The sequence below is a fragment of the Amia ocellicauda genome, chromosome 5 (assembly GCF_036373705.1).
Source record: "Amia ocellicauda isolate fAmiCal2 chromosome 5, fAmiCal2.hap1, whole genome shotgun sequence".
NCBI classification, from domain to species: domain Eukaryota; kingdom Metazoa; phylum Chordata; class Actinopteri; order Amiiformes; family Amiidae; genus Amia; species Amia ocellicauda.
In genome coordinates this window covers 1,222,758-1,246,043 of record NC_089854.1, presented here as the reverse complement: position 1 = coordinate 1,246,043, position 23,286 = coordinate 1,222,758, and positions in this window count along the sequence as shown.

Below are 23,286 nucleotides of genomic sequence, written 5' to 3'. Positions count from 1 at the left end.
GAGCAGGCGAGCGGCGGGGCTCGGCGGGGTCTCCGCGGCACTGAGGCTGCGAGCTGACGAGCGCTGTGTTCATAGAGAAACAGCAGCCCCGCAATGCCTCAGCATAATGCAGCGTGCGTGTGTGTGTGTGCGTGTGTGTGTGTGTGTGCGTGTGTGTGTGTGTGTGTGTGTGTGTGCGTGCGTGCGTGCGTGCGTGTGTGTGTGTGTGTGTGTGTGTGCGTGCGTGTGTGTGTGTGTGTGTGTGTGTGCGTGTGTGTGTGTGGAGGGAGAGAGGGAGAGAAGTGAAGGACAACTTCACAACACAGCCCCAGTCTGTAGCATCAGGTGTTCAGCCAGCTGCGACAGAACTAGTGTCGTGTTGTGCTGCACTTGTCTTGTGTATTTACAGCGTCGAGGGCTGTAATCCGTGTGTATAGGGAATTATGTGTACATAAATACATATATTTGTATGCACACACACACACACACACAGCTATGCACTCATAACCCCCGTGACACGGGACTCACCCTCCTCGGCAGTGCGGCTCTCCGGGCTCGTCGGTCTGTTCTGCGCCGGGCGGGCGGCTCCGTCAGGGCTCAGTGCGGCGGGGCGGGCGGCTCGGGCTGCTGTCCATGCCGGCGGTGCGAGGGCTGTGCGCTGGCGGGGGGAGGACCACAGCAGCTCCCCGTCCGTGTGCCACAGGGGCGGGGCGCCATCACGCACACCATCGCCACACCACAGCGCCGGGAGATGCTTATTTTTCCGGACGCTTCCGAAGTCGTTGAGTCGAGTCATGCTTTCACTCTTCTGTACTGTTAATACTGTAATTATTCTTATTATTAACAGTGTGTGAGAGCTGTAATGCAGCTGCCCTGTGAGTTGTGTGAGGGACCGGCACACCAGTGGGGACACACTGATACAACTTTGCCTCATTCGCCCTACGAATGTCTTACCTTGTATATAAATTACATGAAATAAAGCTGAATATGTAATGGAGGGAGAGGGGTGTTTGGGATCGCAGGGTATTGAACGGGTCCTGAAAAGGACAGCAGTCCATCAATTCATTTTCACTATGGCTACTGCCATTATATCATTATTATTATTATTATTATTATTATTATTATTATTATTATTATTATTATTACTGAAAGCAGAGTTCGTAAGATACCATTCTGTTCCTGCACGTATGTGCTGCATCGCTCTGTTAACAGTACACTGTCCTCCCCAGGGGTCTCGCCCCCCAGTAGGGGTCTCTGAGCCTCTCACTGAGGCCCAAACGCGGCCACTGGGCCTGGCTGCCCCTGGCTGCCCCCCACCTTCCACTCATCAGAGTTGGTCTTTCCCTGAGAGAGGAGCCCTACCGCCGGCCCAGGACCAGAGATCAGCAGCAGATGCAGGACAACTCACACTGGCCAGGATGCAGGGCACTACCAGTCATGGTTATGACTGACTGGGGCTCATGACTTTGGCTGAGTCTGATTTCTTTATTTTAATTTAATTCTTATAGTGCTGTTCTCTGCTGCTTCACTAGTTTCTTTGTCACCAGACAGAATCCATGAGCCTCCATTGCCTGCTTTGTGCATGAGAGTATAGGGGTGTGTGTGAAGGAATATGTATATAAGTATATTATCATCATCATTGTCCTCTTCAGAGGGCACAGGGTGTGTCATTCCAGAACTGATCTCTGTATTGCGTCGTGCTTTCTGCCATTAGTCTCGGCTGTCGGGCAGCGTGTTCCCGGCTGCGGTCAGGTTGACATCCCCCCAGCGTGCAAGGTTGAGGAGGTGAAGGCGCTGGGCCCCGTCACAGTTCGCTCACTCTCCCAGCGGTGGCAGATGGGCCTTTGACTTCTGCTGCTTGTGTTTGCTACGCAGAGCGGCGCTGGGAATAATCGAGCTGCTCGTACTGCGCTGCCTGTGCTTTGTCGTCAGCGTGCACCAGCACCACTCTTGTGCCTTACATTAAAGCTATGCAATCTGTTTTTATGGCCTGCCATTCTTTCTCGGCCAAGGAGATGCAGTCATGATGCTGTCCTGCTATTATTTGCCCACATTCCACTGATTGCATTCAATATGCCTTTTATTTTGCAATGTGCAGTGCAGCCCTGCCTGTCCTTCCCTGCTTTTATTGGTGGTTCTTCCCGTGTGTCCTGGCACTGCAGATGATATGACCCTGGGGTGGAGCTGCACAGGTTTCAGCTGGTGACCTGCGGTAACAGACCATCGATGCTTTGCAGACATGTTCGCATGTATTGATGAAAGTGCAGCATGGTCTCCCTCCTGCCCCTCCCCTTGTCCCCCGCATAGTCATATAATGAGGTTATTTTGAGACAGATCTGCCTTTCCAGGTACAATTAATCCGTACCCCAGTGTTGATCACCAGCTGTCCGTGCTGCCCCAGGTCTGAGATGCCCTGCCAGTGGTGAAGTTAATGGTCGTCCTGCTGTTTGCTGAGCAGAGGGAGTCTGTCCTCTCGTGACAAGGGAGTCGGTTCTATGCGTCTGGGAGGGCTGGCCCGGCTGGGGCCCCTGACCTGCGTATGCCTAGCATGTGGCTTTGGTGTGCTGCTGGTGCTGCTGCTGCTGTATTTATGTATTTATTTAGTTATCTGGGCAAAATAAAATGCGTCAGAAAGAGCCCTAGAGAGAGACTTTGCCCCATAAAAGTGCATCATCTTTATGATTTAGTCACCCGCTCACTCTCTCGCTCACGCAATCATTCAGACACCCTCTCTGTCACTCGCTCACTCACTGCCTCTCTCAATCACTCACTCTCACTCACTAGGTGACTCATTCAGACACACACTCACTCACTCACTCCCTCCCTCTCTCAATCACTCACTCTCACTCACACACCCAGTACTCAACTGTAAATATTTTGCGGCTCACCATTCGTTGCTTGATTCCGTCAGGAACTTATTCAATATAAATAAATGGAAAGTTTAATTCAATTATTGATTTTTTTTTACATTTCTCTCATGTGTGAAATGTCCCTGGTGCACCCACTGGTGAGACCCAGTGCTGACCTGTCCTCTGTGCAACGTGGGGAGGAGATTTGTTTGCAGGGGGACATGCAATCAGTAGAGCTGAATGTGTGTCAAACTGGAGGAGACCGTAACGAATGGGGGTCACCTTGCTCATTTCTATCGCCTGACGAGGTGCCTGACAGATGGGGGTTTGGTACTGTGCCTGCTGTACGGCATGACAGAGGAAGAAAGCAAACATAAAGTGCTGTAAGTCATGTTTAAAAGGGACATTTATTGAAGGAGGTGGAAACCATTAAGCATCCGTAGAGATTCTATAAGCAGATCTGAATATGGGCTATTACAGAGCTGTTTGTTTTCCTTCACAGTCTGAAATGCTGCAGATGTGTGTTGTTTGGATATTATCTTCTGCCATAAGTCTCACTCAACCCATCGGCAGTATAATCCTGAAGATATCCCCCTCGGAAGATCCTGCAGAGAGCCGAGACTCACCAAGGACTCGTACGGAAGCTTTTACAGGAATTCAACTACAAACAAGCCTAAGAGGATGTTGGCGTGTATTCTGCAGGTTTTATGTCATGTCAGCATGTTAAGGCTGTCAGACACAGAAACAGGGATGCGTGTGGAGAGGGGTTTTGCGCGTGCAGCGTCACGTACAGGGGGACTGCACTGAGCAGGGTGAAGACTGACACCACAGCCCCGGCCCGTCCCCGAGGAGCGGGCGACTGACATTCAAGGCTCTCTGTCCTGCCGTCGATGATGTAACCGGGGGCACGTGACGTGCAGGAGCTTCACGGGCTGTGAAAAGACAGGAGCCGGCTGACTGGCTGCTATGACAACAAACGCTGCAGTCAAGGTTGATTCCCCGGTCCTTTTGTATTCTCAAGAAGATGAAACGCAGCAGCCAGGATGGAGAGCGGAGACGGCTGGGAGAGAGGAGGGTGGGGGGAGAGATGGACTGAATTGGAGGAGTAACGCGTGTCCCCTTCCGTTCGCTGTCCTTCTGACCTCCCTCTCTCAATGTGCCACTGGCTGTGTGTGTCCTGTCCGTCTCTCCCTGCCCTGCTGTGGGTTTGGGTTTTTATTGTTGCTGATGGGCAGCGCCGGTGCCATCTCCTGAACTAGGCTCGGGGCAGCACTGTGTTTGGTACAGAGCGCACTAGGGCACAGTGGGAGCTGTTCCCTTCATCTGATATCCTTGGCCCGTGTGCGAACAGGACTCCAGAGAGCGGTTGGCTTCAGTAGGGGTAGTGTCTGTTATTAACCTGGTGTAAGAGACTTAATGGGAGAAGACTAATCATAATATTAATGAGTTATCACATGACTCATCAGAACAGGGTCTGTGGACCTGGCCGCTCAGTAAGAGTAAGAGTCTCCTGTCCTCTCTCTCAGACTGGCAGTGTTCTCGGGGGGGCGTCACTCCCCATCCCTCTCTTCTGTGTGAGCCAGTGCTGCATACGTTTTTGTTGTTCTTCTCCGAGGTGGAGTGAGCAAGAGAGAGGGAGGGAGGGAGGGATTCTTGTCTGGGTGTGTGTGTGCGTTGTTGAGGATTGTGTTTCAGGCAGGTTATTTTGGTGTCGGTAAGTGTTTTAAATTAAGAAGGTTGCACTTTAGCAGGGGCTAAAAGGAGAGCCTGTCAATTGCTCGTATGTCAGTGTCTGAGGGGTCTCTGTTACCCCCAGACTGAGTGCGTGTCAGTGTGTGAGGGTCTCTGTTACCCCTGGACCAAGTGTGTCAGTGTGTGAGGGTCTCTGGCTCACAGCTGGGAAGTGGTATTGCTCAGAAAGCACATCCTTACCCTACTGTGTAATCAAGGCACCCTTGTGTCGTTGTAAGCTGGAATTAACTTTTAATTGCAGCACAGATGTCTATATAACAGCATGGGCTTTCTGTGGAAAATGCATTCTTCCTCTGCGTTTTTTTCACCTCATGTAATTCAGAAGCAGACAAAAATCTTTAGTCACACAAACTGATACCAATAAAAAGAAAGATACAGAATGTGCAATTGAATTACTTTGTGTACATTGTGTGTGTTTGTGTTTACTTCCTGAAGCTGTTTGACTGTCATCTCCTTTTGCGTCATACATATTATTCCTGCCTGCTGTCTGCTGCTACATTATTTTATTTTGTGAATGTTCTTTTAATCTAAGCAGAGTCAGAGTTAAGACACCTCACTGATCTTGAATAACCAGTGTCAGCAAGAGAGAGAAGGAGATGCAGAGCGAGGCTTTTGGGGACAGCCAGTCACTCGGGATGGTGTTGCCATAACAACCTGTGATCCCGGCACCTCGGCAGGTGACCTGGCCTCCTCGCCGGGAACGTGTGAAAAGGGCAGGCGCAGGGGGGCGCGGGGAGATCACGGCGCCGAGGAGAAAGGCCTGCAGCTCATCAGTGAGTTTGGGCCACGATTCTCACCTCCTACGGCTGATTTACACCGTACGGGAGTGAAGGGAAAATCCAAGCTGTTGCGGTTTAAAGAAACCAGAGACAAACACTTCATGCAACCTCTTTCCTGAGTCCCTGAATCTACCGTCATCCTTTCTTGTTATAGGTTTAATTTGTTTATACATTTATACATATATTATGATGCCTTCCTCGGTCTTTGTACAGTGGCAAATGGAGAGCCAGCCTGAGAAAGTTAACTCTTTGTGGTGTGCGTGATCTCGGCGTGCGTCAGAGCCGTGCTGCAGGTGACGGCTGATTGAGGCCCGATCCTCGATGAGCAGCTCCCGGCTGTTCAGAGTCAATTGTGTTTCTCAGCGTGCCGTGGCTCCCAGGTAAACAAGACGCAAGAAAGATGTTTAGTTTAGATTTTTTTGCCAACTTCACAAATTAGGTGGGAGACTAATAACAAAATAAACTCTTCACACACACACACACGTGTACACGCACACACTGACACACACTCACATGTGAATAACAGGTGCTTGGACTGCTTCAGAGGTAGACTTGGCGCGTGTCTCTCCGTGTCACCGGAGCCTGGGGTGTGATCGCGTTCCGTGTCACCCAATAGGACGCGATGTCAACACAGGCGTGTAAAGGAACCCCTCCACATTGTTCCTGCTGCTTATGTATTTTTGAAGCTGTCGTCAACAACGGGCTGCGGACGGCCACTGGGGCGAAACAGCAGGGATCATCTGTCTGTTTGCTTTGGCTTTCCTGGCAGGCTGCGCATCTCCTTGCCGGCCGCTGTAGAGCCTGTGTTTATGTTCGTGGTCCTGGCGCCGGTCTCAGAGTCTCCGAGTCTCGCTGGCTTTGCGGGAGCTCCAGGGCTTCCCTGTGGGGGGTGGGGGGGGGGTGAGCTGGGAAGTGCTGTTAGATAAGGAGGAGCAGGGGGGTGTCTGTTCGGGAGCATGAAATTGCTGTACGGTTATAAAAAGGACTTTCCTGTTCCATTATGTATGAGCGCAATTAAATATTTATGGATAAATAGCATGACTTTTATTGCACGGCAGATGCTTTTTGTATGATACGAAGCGAACAATCTCACGGATTCACGGGCTGGAGCTGAAATGGAATAATTCAGCTGTTTTGCGGTGCTTGTCTAGCTTGAGTTGGTAAAAATATCTTGACGGCCCCCCTTCCCTGTCCATTACCGGGCTGTGGAGGATGTAGGATGTGCTGCATAAGTGCTGCCCCGTCTCACTGGCCCGTGTGGAGTCACGTGCTTGTGTGTGTCCAGGACCACTGCTGCTGTGGTCAGTGCTGGGTACAGTGTGCCAGGATACAGGGCAACACCGCCCAGCATGGCACGCCTCACACCTCACCGCACATGCACCAGGACTGCAGACCTGTTTGGGGAGGACTTCCTGCCTACTCCCATGCTTCCCATGTTTGTTGCAGGACAGGGATGTCAGATTTATGTTTTAGGCCCGGGTGGTGTTTGATGTCTTCCACTGGGTCAACACTTTATGTGTGTCGTCTCTTGGACCCATAATGACTGTACTTTTACAAAGGGTATGTAAAGATTAATGACAACAAGCAGGAGATGCAGGTGTTACCAATAACACCCTGTTCCCAGGTGTGTTTTAACACATTTGAAACGCATCCTGCAGTGTGTGAATGAAGGTGACATTACTGTGTGTAAAAAAATCACGTGATCAAAATGCAGCAGGGCTCAGGAGACCTAGTCGCGCCTTGCTTCAATGTTACATGAAACGGGAAGTCTCTTTTCTACCTTGTTCAGGCACATGTTTCTGTCTGTCCTTCTTTCTTTGTTTTTCTTTCCTTCCTTTCTTCCTGAATACCGCGCACGCTGGCTGTGACCGGCCCACTCAAGGTCACCTTGGTCTTTGTCTTCCCTTCGCCTGCGGTGTCCGAGTGGTGTCTCCGCACCGGTGGTGCAGGAGGGAGAGACGGAGCAGAAGGAGAAGCAGAGCCCCCCTGCTCTCTCTCCCTCCCTCCAGCACTGCGCAAACACTCGCTCTCCTGCTCTCGCTCTTCTAGTTTGTTTCTCGCACAGGAGGAGGCGAGTCTTGAGAGCTGCCAATCTCAGAGTGCTATTGATTGTCACAGTCTTGCAGGCAGTGGAGCCCCACTGCCATGGATTTGAAGGGCGTGGGATCAATTCTTGTGAGAAGCCGGCCGTCTCTCTTCTCGGAAGTCCTCCAGTGCTTTGTCAGCAGTGGACTCGGGACACCAGAGTGGACCCAGTCTAAGCCGAGTCCTTCGACTCCCTCCGTCCCGCTCTGGGGCTTTCCATATAACCTGTCTGTCCAGGGGCCTGTGCTGCGCCTCTCTACGCACCATACCCAGGGCAGGAGATATGGTAGTCATGGCTTTAGCTGTGCCCTGTGTGTGCGTGTGTGAGTGTGTTTTTGTGAGAGAAACAACACATCCTTGATGTGACTTGCACACTCACACGTTCATAATTCTCCCATGGATGGGCTGTAGAATATATGATCTAGACATAAAAGGCACAAATGAGTCACCATGTGTATATGTACATGTAACATGTAAATAAACATACTTTATACAGACCAAAATACATTAAAATCATATCCCATGTATTTTAAATGTACAAAGAACAGGACAGTTTTGTTGTGTGAAGAATGTTAGGATCACACACCCGTATCACCAGATAGTAAGAGTGCCTGGCCAGCGGAGATGGGAACGGCTGCAGCCCCTCAGCCACAGGAACCCGCGCAGTGAGCGGCCGAGCGGCCGGGGAGAGACTGGGATCTGCTGCATCAGCTGAGTGCAGGGGAATCTGCCTGGTCGCCATGGCAACAGCCCCCCATTGTGCTGCAGGTGTTCTTGCCCTGAATCCCTCCTCTTACACTGCAAACACAGCAACACAGATTATTATTGCCTGTTATTATTGTATTTTTTACCTCTGAAAGCTGGGGAATACCCTGACACAGTTCTTCCTGTCGTCTCGTGTTTCGGTTGTTTGTTTGCCTCCTGTCCTCCGCGCCTCTCTCTCCTGCTCTGGCCAGCGGCCCTGCCTCCCCGTTTGCATTTCTCTACTGTGATCGAATATTGAGCGGAGCCTTTAACATCTTTATGTGTATTTATTTATTTATTCACTGTTTCTGCTGCTGTTCATCCACTAGAAAACCTGCACAATCCAGACCTCACTCTGCAACAGGGCAAGCTGCTGAGGAACAGGGTGCTGCAGCAGCACAGGCTTATTTAGCGCTTTTCAGGGCTGTATGGGACTATAGGGTGTCTGTATGGATCTGTCGGTTTGTCAGTTGTCTTTATGGGTCTATCAGGGTCTGTATGGGTGGAAACATCTCCCGTTTTTTTTTTTTTTTAATCAACATTATCTGCTAACCTATTTGTACAATCCCTGCAGTCAGAGTTAAGGGTGTGCGGTCTGTTTACACGGTCCCTGCAGTATTATTATTATTATTATTATTATTATTATTATTATTATTATCATCATCAATCTTTGGTGATGAAAGCATCCCGCTGTATCACATTGTAATGACCAACTTTGCAGTCACTGAAAGACACCAACGTGAGGAAAGTTCCCCCCACTCAAGATTTACTACCTATAGATGTAAACATCCCTTTCTTTCATATCTTCTTTTCTTTTCAATGTAAGTGCCCATCTGACCTACTTAAGAGAAAGCTGGTCTTGGTGTTTTCAAGCTGTGAAGTGTATCGCTTCTTTTTCATCTCCCGTGTCAGCACTGTATTCAGCGACCCTGAGATGTGAACACTGTCACGTAGCGCCTTCTGTTCAGTCCCTGTTGTGCACCTGGGAAGCTCCTTAGAAAACAGCATAGAGACCAGAACCCAGAAAAGACCCTCCTGCCCCTGCCCTATCCACATGCCCCAGAGCCACACCCACTTGCAGGGCCAGTCATTGTTTCAGATAGGGATGGTGAATTAGTGATAGAGAGAGAGAAGGAGTGTGTGAGAGAGAGAGAGAGGGAGCGCAAGCAATTCATAAAATGTCATCCCTATGCTTCTCTCATGTCTCATCACTTAGCAACAAGGAAGAGATGAACGCATTAAAAACGCATTGAGGATGCACTGTGCACCTTGCCAACACTGGAGCCCTCCCCTCCCCTCCGCTCCGCTCGCTCAGACACGTCTCCCTCCATCACATTCACAGACTCTTCCCGGCTGCTGTTGCTGCTGCTTTGGCTACTTAGTTTCAGTGTCCCTCTCGTGGACTCTCGGGCCCTCCAATCCACTTAACGATGGATGTAATCCCCGCTGCAAATCCCGCTTTTGATAACAAAGCTGCTTCATCCCAGTTAAAACACACCAATAATGCGTTTACTGAGGTCCGGCTGTAGCACAGGGGTTAGAGGTGCTCGACATGAGCTCCATTCTCTGAATCCATGTAAAAATCCTGGACAATGAGCTCCTGACCCTGACAGACCCTCCTGGACTGGCTGACATGCTGCTACATTACACAAAGTAACAATGGAGTTGTGTGACTTAGTTGGATGGACAATGGAGTGTCAGAGTGTGAGAGTGTGTATGTGTATGTGTGTGAAAGAGACACTCAGACTAATAATATATCATAAGTCCATTATTTTACAGCAGACCTCTTCCCTGGAATGTGTCACATTGTATTGGATTAATGCTCTTAAGCAGCTGGAACCAAAGACTAATTTTGATCGGTACTTTATGAAAACGTGTTTTCCAGCTGGCGTTTAAGAATCAAACAGAGGAGAGCAAGAGAGACCAGGGGAGAGGGAGAGAGAGGGAAAGGGAGAGAGAAAGACAGATGGAACTAATTTTCTCTGTGCAACAACACTAATTCAGATAAATCCTTCCTGCCTTCAACAAGACTGAGAGCATTGCTTCCCATTCACAGTTTGCATCGAGGGCTGGGAATTCAGATGTACTAATTAGGCGCGTGAGTGATGGGAGGGCATCCCCACGGCGCCCGCGGGCCTGGCCGTCCACAGAGCCGGAGCCGCAGTCGAGCCGCTATCCCTGGCTCCCTGGGAGACCCCGATCCAGCCCTGCTCCCACCAGGCGCCCCCGATTCAACACAGCAATAACCGCAGTCCTCGGCGGCTGTCTTCATAAATCAAACATCTGAAGCTGAAAAGCAGCAGGACGTCATCCAAGCAAAGCCTCCTGTGATGGAAGAGACGACAGAGAGTGGGAAGGATGGCCTGGCGCAGGAGGGGACGAGCTGGCAGACTCTGTGCGGGGTCTCCATCTCCGGGTTGCCCCTCCGGGGAACTCTGGCGCAGTCGGGGACCCCTGGAGGCTCTTTGCCGAGAAGCCCAGTCTTTCCGGAGCACAGCACTGGGACAGGGGCCTCTGCTGGGGACGCCTTCCCACGTGTAGGACCTGAAACTGGACGTCTCCAAAGTCACTTTCAGTTCCTTCTACGTTAAATAGGGTTGCGTTACACAATAAAAGTGTAAAAAAAAGTGCTTCCTGCGTGCAACGGCTGTCATTGCCCTGCAGGGTCTGTCCTGCTGCCCCGCTGCAGTGTGCTCTAGGGCTAGGGCTCTGCTGCTGGGCACTCCCCCAGTCTGAAGCTTTTTACTCTGGCCATCCTTTCCCTTTGTCCCCAGCCAACTGAGGCTGAAACTTGTTTTCACCAAGATCGCAGCCTGGTCACTGGATAGGCCGCGAGCACGGAGCAGCGTGAATAATTCATTTGAGTAACAACTTTTCAACTATAATGGGGAGCAGGAGAAGCCGAAAAAGTGGCGCAGACTTTGTGTGTGTGTGTGTTGAAATACAAGGCCTTTAGTGTAAAGTTAAAGATGAACTACAGGTGACCCAGCAGTGACCCAACGGAGAACAACCGTGATGAACGCACAATGCTCAACACAGCAGCCCCCCATGCCGCAGCCAGAGGGAGCGACGGAGGGGCTTGTGCAGCGGCCAGAGGCGGGTCAGTTACAGGGGACCTTGGGGTCTTAATGGAGCATGAAAGGTCAAGGCTCTGTGTGGCGTTCCCTCGGGAAGCTGTATTCGTAGAGAATAACTCAGAGGCACTTCCCCCAACCCCCACCCCCGGCTTCACAGACACATCCTGAGGTTCCTGCCTCCCCGACTCGGGCTGCAGCTGCCTCTTCACTGGAGCTGCTGTTCAGGCTGCCAGCCGTAATGACTGTAATTGCCCCAGATTAATTATAGGCTAATTGTGTTGTGGGAGCTGGTGGGGAGGACAGGAGGACACGGCTGCGCGGCGACTCGGCACTGGATGAAGCCTGTTTGTGCCGGGATTCATGCAGTCTGTGTATTATTTCTGTACATAGTCCCGTTACTATTTGCTGCGGCCCCCCGGTACACCGTGAAGACCACCGTCACAGGCACCCGACCCGGCACCCACAGACAGGTGTGGGGTGGGGGGCACCCTAACGGGCCCCCGCTACACAAGGCAGACAGGGAGAAAGGGCTCTGGCTCTTGGAAAAGGATGCTCGGCTGATGAGACCTTCCTGGCCTGGGCCTGCTGGCTCTGTTGTGAGAAGGTCATGCCGATGTTTTCCCCCTCGTCAGGTCAGGTGAAGCATGAGGACCAGCTGTGGAAGAAAGAGGAACAGCTCTGAAATACTCCCAGCAGGTTTCCACGAGCCCCACTCCGGACTCCCGATGGTGCAGTCACTTATGTTGGTTATATCATCTCAAAGAGACCTTCTGCTCCTACCGTGCCGACCGTGTGTGACTGGGGTTGGCAGCAGACGTAGGTGTGACCCGCTGACATCACGGCCCACTGGAGTGGCGATCATTACCAGCACAAAGAAAGCAATGAGGGTCTCAGTAATGGACTTATGCATGTTGCAAAGAGGGTGCGACATAGATAGATTGCATTATAAATCGTTTAAAGTGTTTCTTAAAAAAAAAAAACATCCTGGCTCGATGGCAATTAGCAACACCATTATGTGTAATTCGGCTCAACTGCGTTTATGATTGCGCTTTAAAATGTAATCGAAGCTCTTAGCTGGGCTTTTAGGCTGGTGGGCTGGCTCCTGGTATCGCTCCTAATGCAGTTTGTGAGTGCTGTTTGCGGCCGGCTCCTGTTCCCACGACCACTGCTGGGAAATGAGCCGGAGCTGTGGGAGCCGGGCTGACCCATCCCGGAGGAGAGTCTGACGGCTGAGGAATCTGATTGACGTCTGTGCATCGAAGCGCAGATAAAATTACATCGAGCAAGAAGGCTGTTCAAACAAACTCTTAAAAGCAGGGAAGACACGGGAGTTGCGGGGCCATGGCTGGGAGGTGCTGCTGCCACGACCCCTCCAGAGGGAGTGTAGTGCCTGGAGTCGGACACCAGATTTGGACCACTTTCGCCCCAAATAATCGAGGAAACTGCCACGCCAATAAAACCCTCCAATCTCTGACTGTGGGGGAATTATTATATACACCGGAACCCCCCCATATAAAACAAGCTCCATTTTATTTTTACTTTTTTCAGGTAAAGAAAAACAAGCATGTGCCCCTTCCCAGATATCAGTGGGGTTTGTCTTTACGTGTTGTTGTCAGAACCGGGGGGGGAGGACTGCAGATAAAGAAATTACAGGACAGAAAAGGGCCGTGGATATCCCTGTTCTAGAGACATGGGATTATTATCACTTTTATTTAAAAAGAATCTTCCCTGAAATCCTCCAAACTCCATATAACTTAAGATCAGTATTTGTGGATTAATTATTAATCCAGAGAAGCCCCTGAGGGGATGAGACAGCAGGGCTTCGTGTGTACAGAGCCGGCTGTGCTTTTAATGTCTGCAGGAAGCTTTTAATGACTCTTCTACATTTTAAAGCACCAGGTGGATTTTTTGATGCACTATTTCTATCTATATATATTTTAACTATATTCACCCGCCTGGGTTTTCACTGGGGACTGTTCCCTGTGTTGCTGTGGACTGTCCTATCCTCCCCCATCTGGCGCACTCAAGACCTTGCGCTAATGGATGGCTTTAATAACTTCCCAGCTTGCTTATTGCTTCTGTAACATTTTATAAACTTTGTTTCCAACCTTCCAGCTCTGATTTATTTACATGGTCACATGGTCCTGCTGCTGCTGCTGCGACAAGACAAAACAAAACAAACAAATAATAATAATAATGGAAACAAAAACACACCTGGCAACCAGTCTAGATATCGTCCCCAGCAGAAAACAATCAGGGACAAACCCGGAGCACAGCTGCCCTCGTCCAGGCTAGTGTGTGTGCTCTTGTTTTATGAGGGTTGTGTCAGATATGGAGTCCATTTCAGCGATGAAGACCCCTCAACATTAAGCGGCATACTGGCCATAATGGTGCAGTGTTTCCGAATCGCAGGGGCCCCCAGAGCCTGGAGGAGCCCAACTGCCTGTCCTGCCGACTCCGTGTGTGCCAGTCCGTCGGATCACATCACGATAAGAGTCATAATAATAATCGGTGTTACTAGAGGGACTTTATTGGTCAGCTCGGGTGAGAGGACACAGCCAAATACATATTTGCCAGTCTGCCTCATGTAATCTGCTCTTCTTGCCAGGGGAGGGGAACTCTTGATGGTTAATTGAATCGGGAGCCTGAGGAACATCAGGGCCTGGCTATGACTGAATGAAACCTGACTTATTCAGACGCTGTTAAATAAGCAGGGGACTGTGACCTTGCTTTAAAGCAGTTAGATAATAAGCCCCAAGTCTGCATGTTATGCAACCATTTGGTCTTAAATTATTTTGTAGAATCTCTTATCTCCAGATGGGAGAGCAGGATGTTTCTTACGGCCACGTGGCTGCAGTGCAGTGTCGGTACAGTGACAAGAGACCCTCGGAGGCACTGCACGGGACCCTAGCACACTGGGACTAAATGGAGAACTTCTGCTCACTGGACTGTGGGTCTCATTCATTAAAATTGTAAACTCGGAGACCGGAGGCAGGCTGCACACGCTTTTGTATGCTCTCATGGACGCCTTTACATAACCCCAGCAACAAAAGACATATGCACAGAGGAATGTGCGCCCGGCGTCGCAAAGGATATCTGATCACAACAAACTGGAAAAAAAAAAGACCTCAGATCCACACGGCAAGAGGGGTGGTTCTGAGGACAGGGTGCCCCAAGGTCTGGGCTGGAGTGGAAGGGTCCCACATGTGTGTGTGTGTGTTAGTGTTAACCGGGACCCTGGGTGTGTGAGCTGTTGGGAATAGAGCGCATTCCCGTTTCCCAGTTCCTGTGTGTGGTATCCAGTGATCGGTACAGGGCCCATCTCCTTCTGGTGAATGCGTCCTCAAGCTGCCTGGGAAACTGGGGTAGCTGCGTCTCTTTGAATAAAATGCCACATCTGGCCCGTGTGACATTCGGAGTCTCTGATGTTTATAATTAACCGCATGGCATCTGCTAGAAGCTAATTACATCTTCCCGGTCCAGAATTTAGTTTTCAGATGTTGAAACCAGAGCGTGTGTTGGGGGCTGGGATGAAGCAGAGATGATAAACGCCAATAAAAATAAGGGAAGATATTTTCCTGGCTGCAGCCATCTCCTCAGAGAACTCCCCGGCCGCCTTTTCCGATCAGTCGTCCATGTGATCAGCGTTTCATCGGGGGGGATAGTCAGTGATCCTCTGTGGATCTGTCTCTCTCTGCATCCTGAAGGCGGTTTTGTGATGGTCCTTAGGCCTGGCAAATGTGTGAGGTTCAGGTGTGAGGGGACGATGCAGGAAATGCACCCCCGCTTGCGTCTGCGCGGACTGAGACAAATCGAGTCGAGAAACGGACTTGTGTAATTCCAGCGCGGCTCCCAGACCACTGCCCTTTAGACTGGATTGCATAGCATCCCGGCCCCTCCCTTCTCCAGGCTTATCTCAGTCCCGCAGGTCCTGTAAATGTCATTCTGCAAATGTACAAAATGTCAAGCGCTGCCCCACCTGACCCTTTCCACGGATTGGGCTGCGGAGTTTAGATGACCTCACCGCACTCCCAGAAGCCCTTCCTGTGACTCTCCCCCATGTGTTCACGTGTCCCCACAGGACGGGAGGGGCGGGAGAAAGTCACAGGAAGGGCTTCTGGGAGTGCGGTGACTTTGCAATCACGTGACAGCCTTGTTTCCCCTCGTTCATTGCAGGTGATACAGGGTATTCCACACTGATGTGTGCAGCACAGTGTGCCCTGAATCGAAACCCTCTGGACACGTAGCAGACTCCGCTCTCTCCCCTCCCGGCCGAGTACGGCACCCGCAAATATAATCTTCTTACCAAACAGAATTAACAGATCACCATCTTTATTTTCTTCTGAGCCCCGTTTCACTCTTGCTGGTGCAGCTGTTACTGACTCGGGTGCCAGAATGACCTCACGCTGTTTCGCACATTCGGGGGAGATTAAGCCCACTCGTCAAAACTGGTTTACACATGTGTAGAGGAGGCCGGTGCAGTGACGTCGATCCCCCGGCTGTTGAAGTGTTACTCCCGTGGGCTGGGCCATCCAGAGGTCCGTGGCTGGAGTCTGGGGCCCTTGGACGGCCCTGCTATGGGTTGGCTGACAGTTGCCCCCAACCTCAGTGAATCAAGAGGTCTCTACAGTCAAGGACCCTGTGCGTCAGCACGAGGGACACACAGCTGCCTCTTCAAGGTCAAAGCCTTGAGCCCAACAGCCCGGCCAGACTGCGTGGAGCCCGGCACCAGTGCGGCGATGACACAGGAGCCCTCCTCGTAAACAGCAGCCACTAGCCCCCTGGGCCTCTCCACCTACGCCCCCCTACCATAATCCTGCCGCTTCTGAGCAGCTGCCTCTCGCCCACTTGCATCGGTATGTTAACTGCACCCCTGGCTCTGGTGCGCAGCCTGTGTTTATCAGATCTTTGCCTGGAAAAGGGCTTGAATCTGAGGCTCCGTAGACGTCACTCTGCCGTGGGTTCAGGAGGCCAAATCCCTCGTAAAAACAAATAAAAAAGATCTGTGACCTTTGATTGCTTGGTGTTGACCAGGGTTTGGCATTGATGTAACACAATTGTGTACTGTGGCAAGTCTTGCTGTTTCACAGTCAGGTTAAGATTTTGGTTATTATTTAGGAGAATCATTTCCCTTCCTTTTCTGAAAGCAGGTTTGCCGAGTTTAAGATCGGTAACCCATTGATGTGATACAATAAGGCTCACCTGCTCACCTTAATGTATTTCGTAAGTTGAATAGGTGAGAGGTTTATTTTTATTTATTAATTGTATTTTTCTTACGAGTGACGGTTCAATAATTCTGTGGGAGCCCTGTGCAGGCCTGATGGCACACAGGTTCTGCACGGCACACTGACTGGGAAGCTCTTGTGCGGACAGTGTTGGGAAGTGTGTTCAGACAGGACTGCAGGACAGGAAGAGCGTTACACCCATCTCTGTGCTGGGTCTGGTCAAGGCCTGAGATTTGTGCTGCGCATGGGAGACGAGCACAGCTGCCCAGAAGCACGCAGAGCCTTATCCCCCACACAGGGTAGCAGCGCATAAATGCAGTGGTAGTTTATAGATCCACTCTGCCGTCATTGCGGTGCACATACATGACAGATGGCACGGGAGAGAGCCTTTGCACCCTCCCAAGCATGTGAAAGTATGACACAGAGAACAGTGTCTCTTGCTGTCAGAGTGTTAGATGACTAGGAATCTCATTAATCCCTTGATTACGAGACTCCCCTCTTTCCTTTGGCCCTGTCTGACGAACACCCTGCTGGGACGGTTCTTTACACTGGTCTTCCCCTTTAAGCTCTCGTTCCTGCAGGGCTATGTCTGTGGAAAGCTGGCTCCGGGAGGCAGTTTGTGTGTGTGTGTGTTGTGTGTGTGTGTGTGTGTGTGTGTGTGTGCGTTTGTTATCGAGGATCTAAAACTTCAAAGTGAGGAAAAGAAAGTGTCCCATCTTGCCGTGTTCCTGGAGTGAGAGGAGGTTCCTGACAGCAGCCGCTCCTAAAGCAGGGCAGTGCGAAGCTGGAGGTCTGGAGGGAGCACTTTGCTTTTGACAGAAATGGCACAGAGTCTAATGACTGCTCCTCCCCTCACACACACACACAAGTCTCTCTCTCTCTGACGTGCGTCCCCAGCCCTGACCTGTGGCCTCTGTGATTTTCCTGCATTGAGCATTAATGGCTGCTTTTCCAATGCGCACCGACTCTGGAAACCTCTCTCTCTCTCTCTCTCTCTCACCCTCCGAGACCGCGGCCCTCACCCGGCTGGAGTTCAGCAGGTCCGTGCTGCAGAGGGGCCTGGGCTTTGCCCCTTCTGAGCTGAACTGTGTGGTAAAACTGCCTGGACCTAGGGACGTGTTCGAGGTGAGCTTTAAGAACCCTCAAGTGCTGGAGAGTTTTTGGAACCTGTATAGGGAGAAAAAAGACAGCATGCCCCTGAATGACTTTGTGGTCGACGCCCTGACAGATAGAGAGATTAAAATTGTAACTATTCAGTTTTACAACGAAGCAGTGGCAGAGTACGACGTAGAAGTATGGCTGAGGAGACACTGTGAGATCCTGTCTGAAAGTAGGAGAGTTAATGATGAGGATGGGGTCTGGACCGGTGCTAGGCGGTGGCAGGTGCGCCTGCAGGTGGAAGTGGCCGCCATCGGCGGAGTACGCCATCTACCAAGCACCGTGGTTTTAGGAGCAAATAGGGGGCTTGTCTTTTATCATGGCATGCCCAAATTATGTAGGAACTGCGGGGCCCTGGGTCATTTAGCCGCAGCCTGTACCGTTGTTAAGTGCAAGGTCTGCGGCGGGGAACATCAGACCAGGGCCTGCAAGCAGGAGAGGGCCTGCAACCTGTGCGGTGGGGGAGGGCACCTCTTTAGAAATTGTCCCTCCTCCTATGCAAATAGGGCGCGGGCCCTCGGGGGTGGTGGAGAGAGAGAAAACCAAGCGGAGGCTCCTCCAAAGGTGATACCCCAAGATGGGGGTAGAGAGGAAACAATCCTCAGGAGCCTCATAGGCTCCCTCTCTGACTCTGGGTCAGAAGTGGAGGCAGAGGGAGAGTGGACAGTGGTAGCGGGGAAGAGAAGGAGGGCTGAGAAGAGGAGCATGGGTAGGGGGGGTATGATGAAAAAGAGGATTCATTCTGCAGATTCTCCCCCCCCTGCCGGCTCCTCCCCCGCTCCAGAGTCCCCTCCCTCTAATTTTTATACGCCCCACTCTGACTCCGGAGAGGAGAGTGGTGGGCCTTCTCCACTGCCCCGAGTGGGCAGCCTGGTAGATGAGAGGCCCCCTAGAAATAACATTCCTCCTGCCCCACAACTGAGACTCTCCCAGGGGAGGGGTCAGGTATGCCCTCCCGGCAGTAGTGGGAGAGCCGCAGGTCCTCAGGAGACGAGAGTCGGCGCCAGTGTCCTTTCCCAGAAAGACATCAGGGACGTGATGGCAAGGTCACTGGCGCTGGGGGAGGAGGCCTGCGGCGGCAGACAGCCGGGAAGGGAGAGACCACCCCCTCCCCCACCATTAGTTAAAAGAACGACTAGCGGGGTCTATACAGTTTTCTCCCCAGTTGTACATAAAGCCTCTGCCCTGCCATCTGTTCGTCGGGCCTCGGCCTCAAAGGAACCAGGGAGAACCTCCAGCACCACGGGCCCTGAGCCCAGTGGAGTTTTGCCCGCCTTACCGGGTGGCGGGAGCCGAGCCCCCCCCATAGTCTTCCTAGAGGATCAAGCGGTGAGGCAAATGATTGAAATGATGGGTGCTAGCGCTAAGCTAGGTGAGGGAGAAGAGAGGAGTGGGGAAGAGAAAGGTTTCTTTACATGATTGTTACGGAGCGGGTAATTGCCCTCACAGCCATTATGGCATTAACCATTATTTCAATTAATGTGAGGAGCATTGCTGAGGTGAAAAAGAGGACCGATGTTTTAAACTCTCTGGCTGGAATGAAGGCGGATATTATCTGTTTGCAGGAGTGCGGCATCCCGTTCCAAAAAGAATACAAAGATCTCCGGGACACTTGGACCCTAGGAGAATCCTTCTGGTCGGGGTCCAATGTGTCCCGAGCGGACGGGATTGCCGTACTCCTGAAAAACCCCTTCTTAATAGTTAAAACATTCAAGGTTATAGAGGCGGGCAGACTGGCCAGCCTCGATTTTAAATACAAGGGGGCTGTATTGAGGCTGGTCAATGTCTATGCCCCCACCAGCCAGAGAGAGAGAGTCCTCTTTCTCCCTCAGCTACGCCCGCTCCTGATCGGCACCTTGCCAGTTATCATTTCAGGTGATTTCAACTGTGCTCTGAGGGATGTAGACCGGAGTAAGCCCCGCAACGATAGATCCAGCAGGGACCTCGCTGCGTTCGTGGAGGACTTTGAACTCTGCGACGCAGGTCGGGACCTGGTCCCCTTGTTCACCTGGGTGAGTTCTTCTGGCTCCTCCTTCTCCAGGATAGATCTCGTCCTCCTCAGCAAGCCACTGGAGAGGACCGCCATGTCTTCGGAGGCGGTCTTCTTTTCAGACCACAGGCTCCTGACGACAGAGGTGCTCATTCCGAGCACACGGGAGTCGGGGCCTGGGGTCTGGAAGCTCAACACCTCTCTGCTCGATGACCCTCGTGTGATTAAGACCTTTAGCAGACGCCTCGAGGAGTGGAGGACCCTGAAGGACCTTTTTGATTCTCCCATAGAGTGGTGGGAGATGATGAAGAAAAGAACCAAGGGCTACTTCATTCAGCTGGGGAAACGGAAAGCTCGCGAGAGGCGGGCGAGATATTCCCATCTAAACGCCCGCCTCCAGCGCCTGAGTCTTTTACAGCTCAGAGGCTTCGACCTAGCTGAGGAGGTGGCCCGGGTCAAACTGAGTCTCTCCGCCCTCTATCGGGAGGAGCAAGAGAAGATCAAGGTCCTTTCCAGGGTCCGCATCATGGAGGACGATGAGAAATGCAGCCGCTTCTTCTTCAAGAAAACGAAGGAGAGGCGGCCTGCAATGTCCTCCATGATCGACTCCTCGGGGCAAGAGGTGGAGGGCAGAGAGGCTGTTGAGACAGTGGTGCGGGATTTCTACAGGGAGTTGTACGACCAGAAGGTGGTGGATCAAAATCTGATCCATCACTTTCTGTCCCTGTTGGAGTCCCGCAATGAGGGGGACGAGGAGGAGGAGGAGGATCCAGAGATCACCACCACTGAACTCTCCCAGGTGATAAAGAGTCTTAACTCTGGAAGGACACCGGGTCCCGACGGGATCCCTGCTGAGTTCTATAAGATCTTTTGGGAGGTGCTTAAGGAAGATCTGGGCCAGGTCCTGGGGTCGATGTACAGAGAGGGCAGATTGGCCCCTTCGATGAAGAAGAGTATCCTCTCCCTTCTTCACAAGAAGGGAGACACGAAAGATCTGAGGAACTGGCGGCCAGTCAGCCTCCTGTGCACCAACTACAAGATACTGGCCAAAGCACTGACGCTCCGGCTGCAGCGGCCACTCCCTCAAGTCGTGGGTCCCGACCAGGTCTGTGGTGCCCGGGGGAGATCGGCGGCCGACAACGCCATGCTGCTCAGGGATGTCGTGGCCTACTCGAACGAGAGAGGGCTTCCCCTGGTCCTAATCAGCTTGGACCAGGAGAAAGCCTTCGACAGAGTGGGCCACGAATACCTGCAGCTTGTTATGGAGAGGATGGGTCTCGCTCTTGGCCTGAGGAAGTGGGTCAAGATCATCTACAGCGGCCTAAGCAGCAGGGTCCTTGTGAACCGCCACCTGACCGAACCATTTCCGGTCAGGTCGGGGGTCCGGCAGGGTTGTCCCCTGTCGGCCCTGCTGTACGTCCTCTGCTTGGAGCCGTTCATGCAGGCGATCCGCCGGGACGTCCGGGTGACAGGTTTCCATCTCCCGGGTTCCGGCGGAGAGCAACTGAAGGCCCTGGCCTATATGGACGACGTGGCCGTGGTCTGCACGGACGCTCCGTCCGTGGCCAGGGTCGAGGAACTGCTGGACGGCTTCTGCAGGGCGACGGGGGCCGCTGTGAATAAGGCCAAGAGCGAGGTCTACCTCTCCAGGGCATGGCCTGTCGGCCGGGGCCCGCCGACCGTGTTCCCTGTGAAGCCGTTTATCAAGGTTCTGGGGATCACGATCGACGGGACCAACACGGGCACCCGGAGCTGGGAGGAGGCCATAGCAAAGGTCCAAAGGAAGATCCACGGCTGGAGCACAAGGACCTTGACGATGGCTGGTAAGGTGCTGGTCGTAAAGGCCATCCTCTTCCCGATACTCCTCTACGTAGGAATGATCTTCCCCCCAGACAAGGGTATCGCAAAACTAGTGACCCGAATTATATTTCGGTTTGTCTGGGGGAGCAAAATGGAGAGGCTGAAAAGAGTGCAGATGGTGAAGGGTACCCTGGATGGAGGCAGGGGGGTCCCGGACGTTGTGCGGCTGATAAAGGCGCAGGGGCTGGCCTATGTGGTTAAGAACATCCAGGCTGCTGGCAAGAAAGTGAGTTTCATGAACCGCTTTTATTTTGCCAGCAGCCTGAGACCATTCGGCCTCTGCGCCATGGACAACACTAGGCCGCACTCGTGGGATCCCCCGCCGTTCTACAGGGCGCTCCGAGCCTTTGCGCTCGAAGTAGGCCTCCATAAAGTCGTGCTGGCCTCCTGGGATTATAAGACCATCTGTAGTCAGATGAGATCTGCCCAGGAGACCAGCCGGATAGAAGATTTCCCTCCCGAAACCTGCCGGTTTATCTGGGCTAACGCTACGCACGTTTGCCTCACGAACACGCAGAAAGATGTCTCCTGGATGGCTGTGAGTCGGTGTCTCCCCACCCGAGTGTTTATGCACAGAAGGGGCATAGCTCCTTATGACACCTGCCCCTATAAGGGTTGCTTGGGGAAGGAGACGGAGGCTCACATCTTTAGTGAGTGCCCCTCCGCCCACAGGGTCTGGCTCCTGTTTTCTCCGTTCCTCCACAGGTTCGCCGTTCCTGCGCGGGCGACCGCCCAGCAGATCCTATACGGTCCAGCCAAGGGAATTTCTACATCTACCTTGAGGTGCTGGTGGCGTGTCGTCTGCGCAGTGAAGCAGGCACTGTGGGAGGGACGGAACATCTGTTTGTTCAATAAGCAGGAGCTGGACCCGATCGTCATCGCGCGGAGGGGCATGGTGTTTGTGAAAGACTACGTCAATCTGGAGGTCCATCAGAGGGGCAAGGAGGAAGCCTTTAAGAACTGGCGCATACAAGATCTGGGGGAGCTCAGGATCCCATGATGGGACCCACCTCCGGGGACGGTCAGTTCCCCCTGCTGGAGCCCGAGTCCAAGATCTTTTAAAGATCTTTTAAAGATTTTAAGAATGATTGTTTTTAAAAGAAGATTTTAAATAATGAATCTTAATTGTTTTTAAAGATTTAGTTGTTTTTAAATCACACTGTTTAGGGTTTTTGGTAGAGTTTTGTTATATTTTTTTGTCAAATACATTGACCGTTTTGGGTTTAATTTAAAATGCATTAGACTTTTTTGTTTGTTTTTTATTTTTACTTTTTAATTGTTTTTTTAATTTGTTTAATGCATTTTCTGTTATTTTCAATGTATTTGACTCTTTTGTTGGTGTGCAATTTTTTTGCTTTTATCACGTTTTGTTTATTTGATTTGAGCACGTTTATTTTAAAGTTTATTGTTTTAGTTTTGTTAAAAATCACAAAGATTTAAAAAATTTTAAGTGATTTTAAGAACTGATATTTTAAACGATTTTAATCATAAGTATTAAAATTGGAATTGTTTATAATTTTGTAAAATGTGAAATACTTAAACCAATAAACAGTATCTCTCTCACCCTCTCTCTCTCTCTCTCTCTCTCTCTCTCTCTCTCTCTCTCTCTCTCTCTGTCTCTGCACTGCAAAACTGACTGTGAGATGGAGAGAGAATACGTTTTCTGTGTTGATATAATTTTTTTCAGAAGTGACCATTATAATTTAAAGGTTTAAATATCATGTCATTATAGACAATCACACACACACACACAATTTCATTCATTGTACTCTTTTTGTGCTAGTTTGT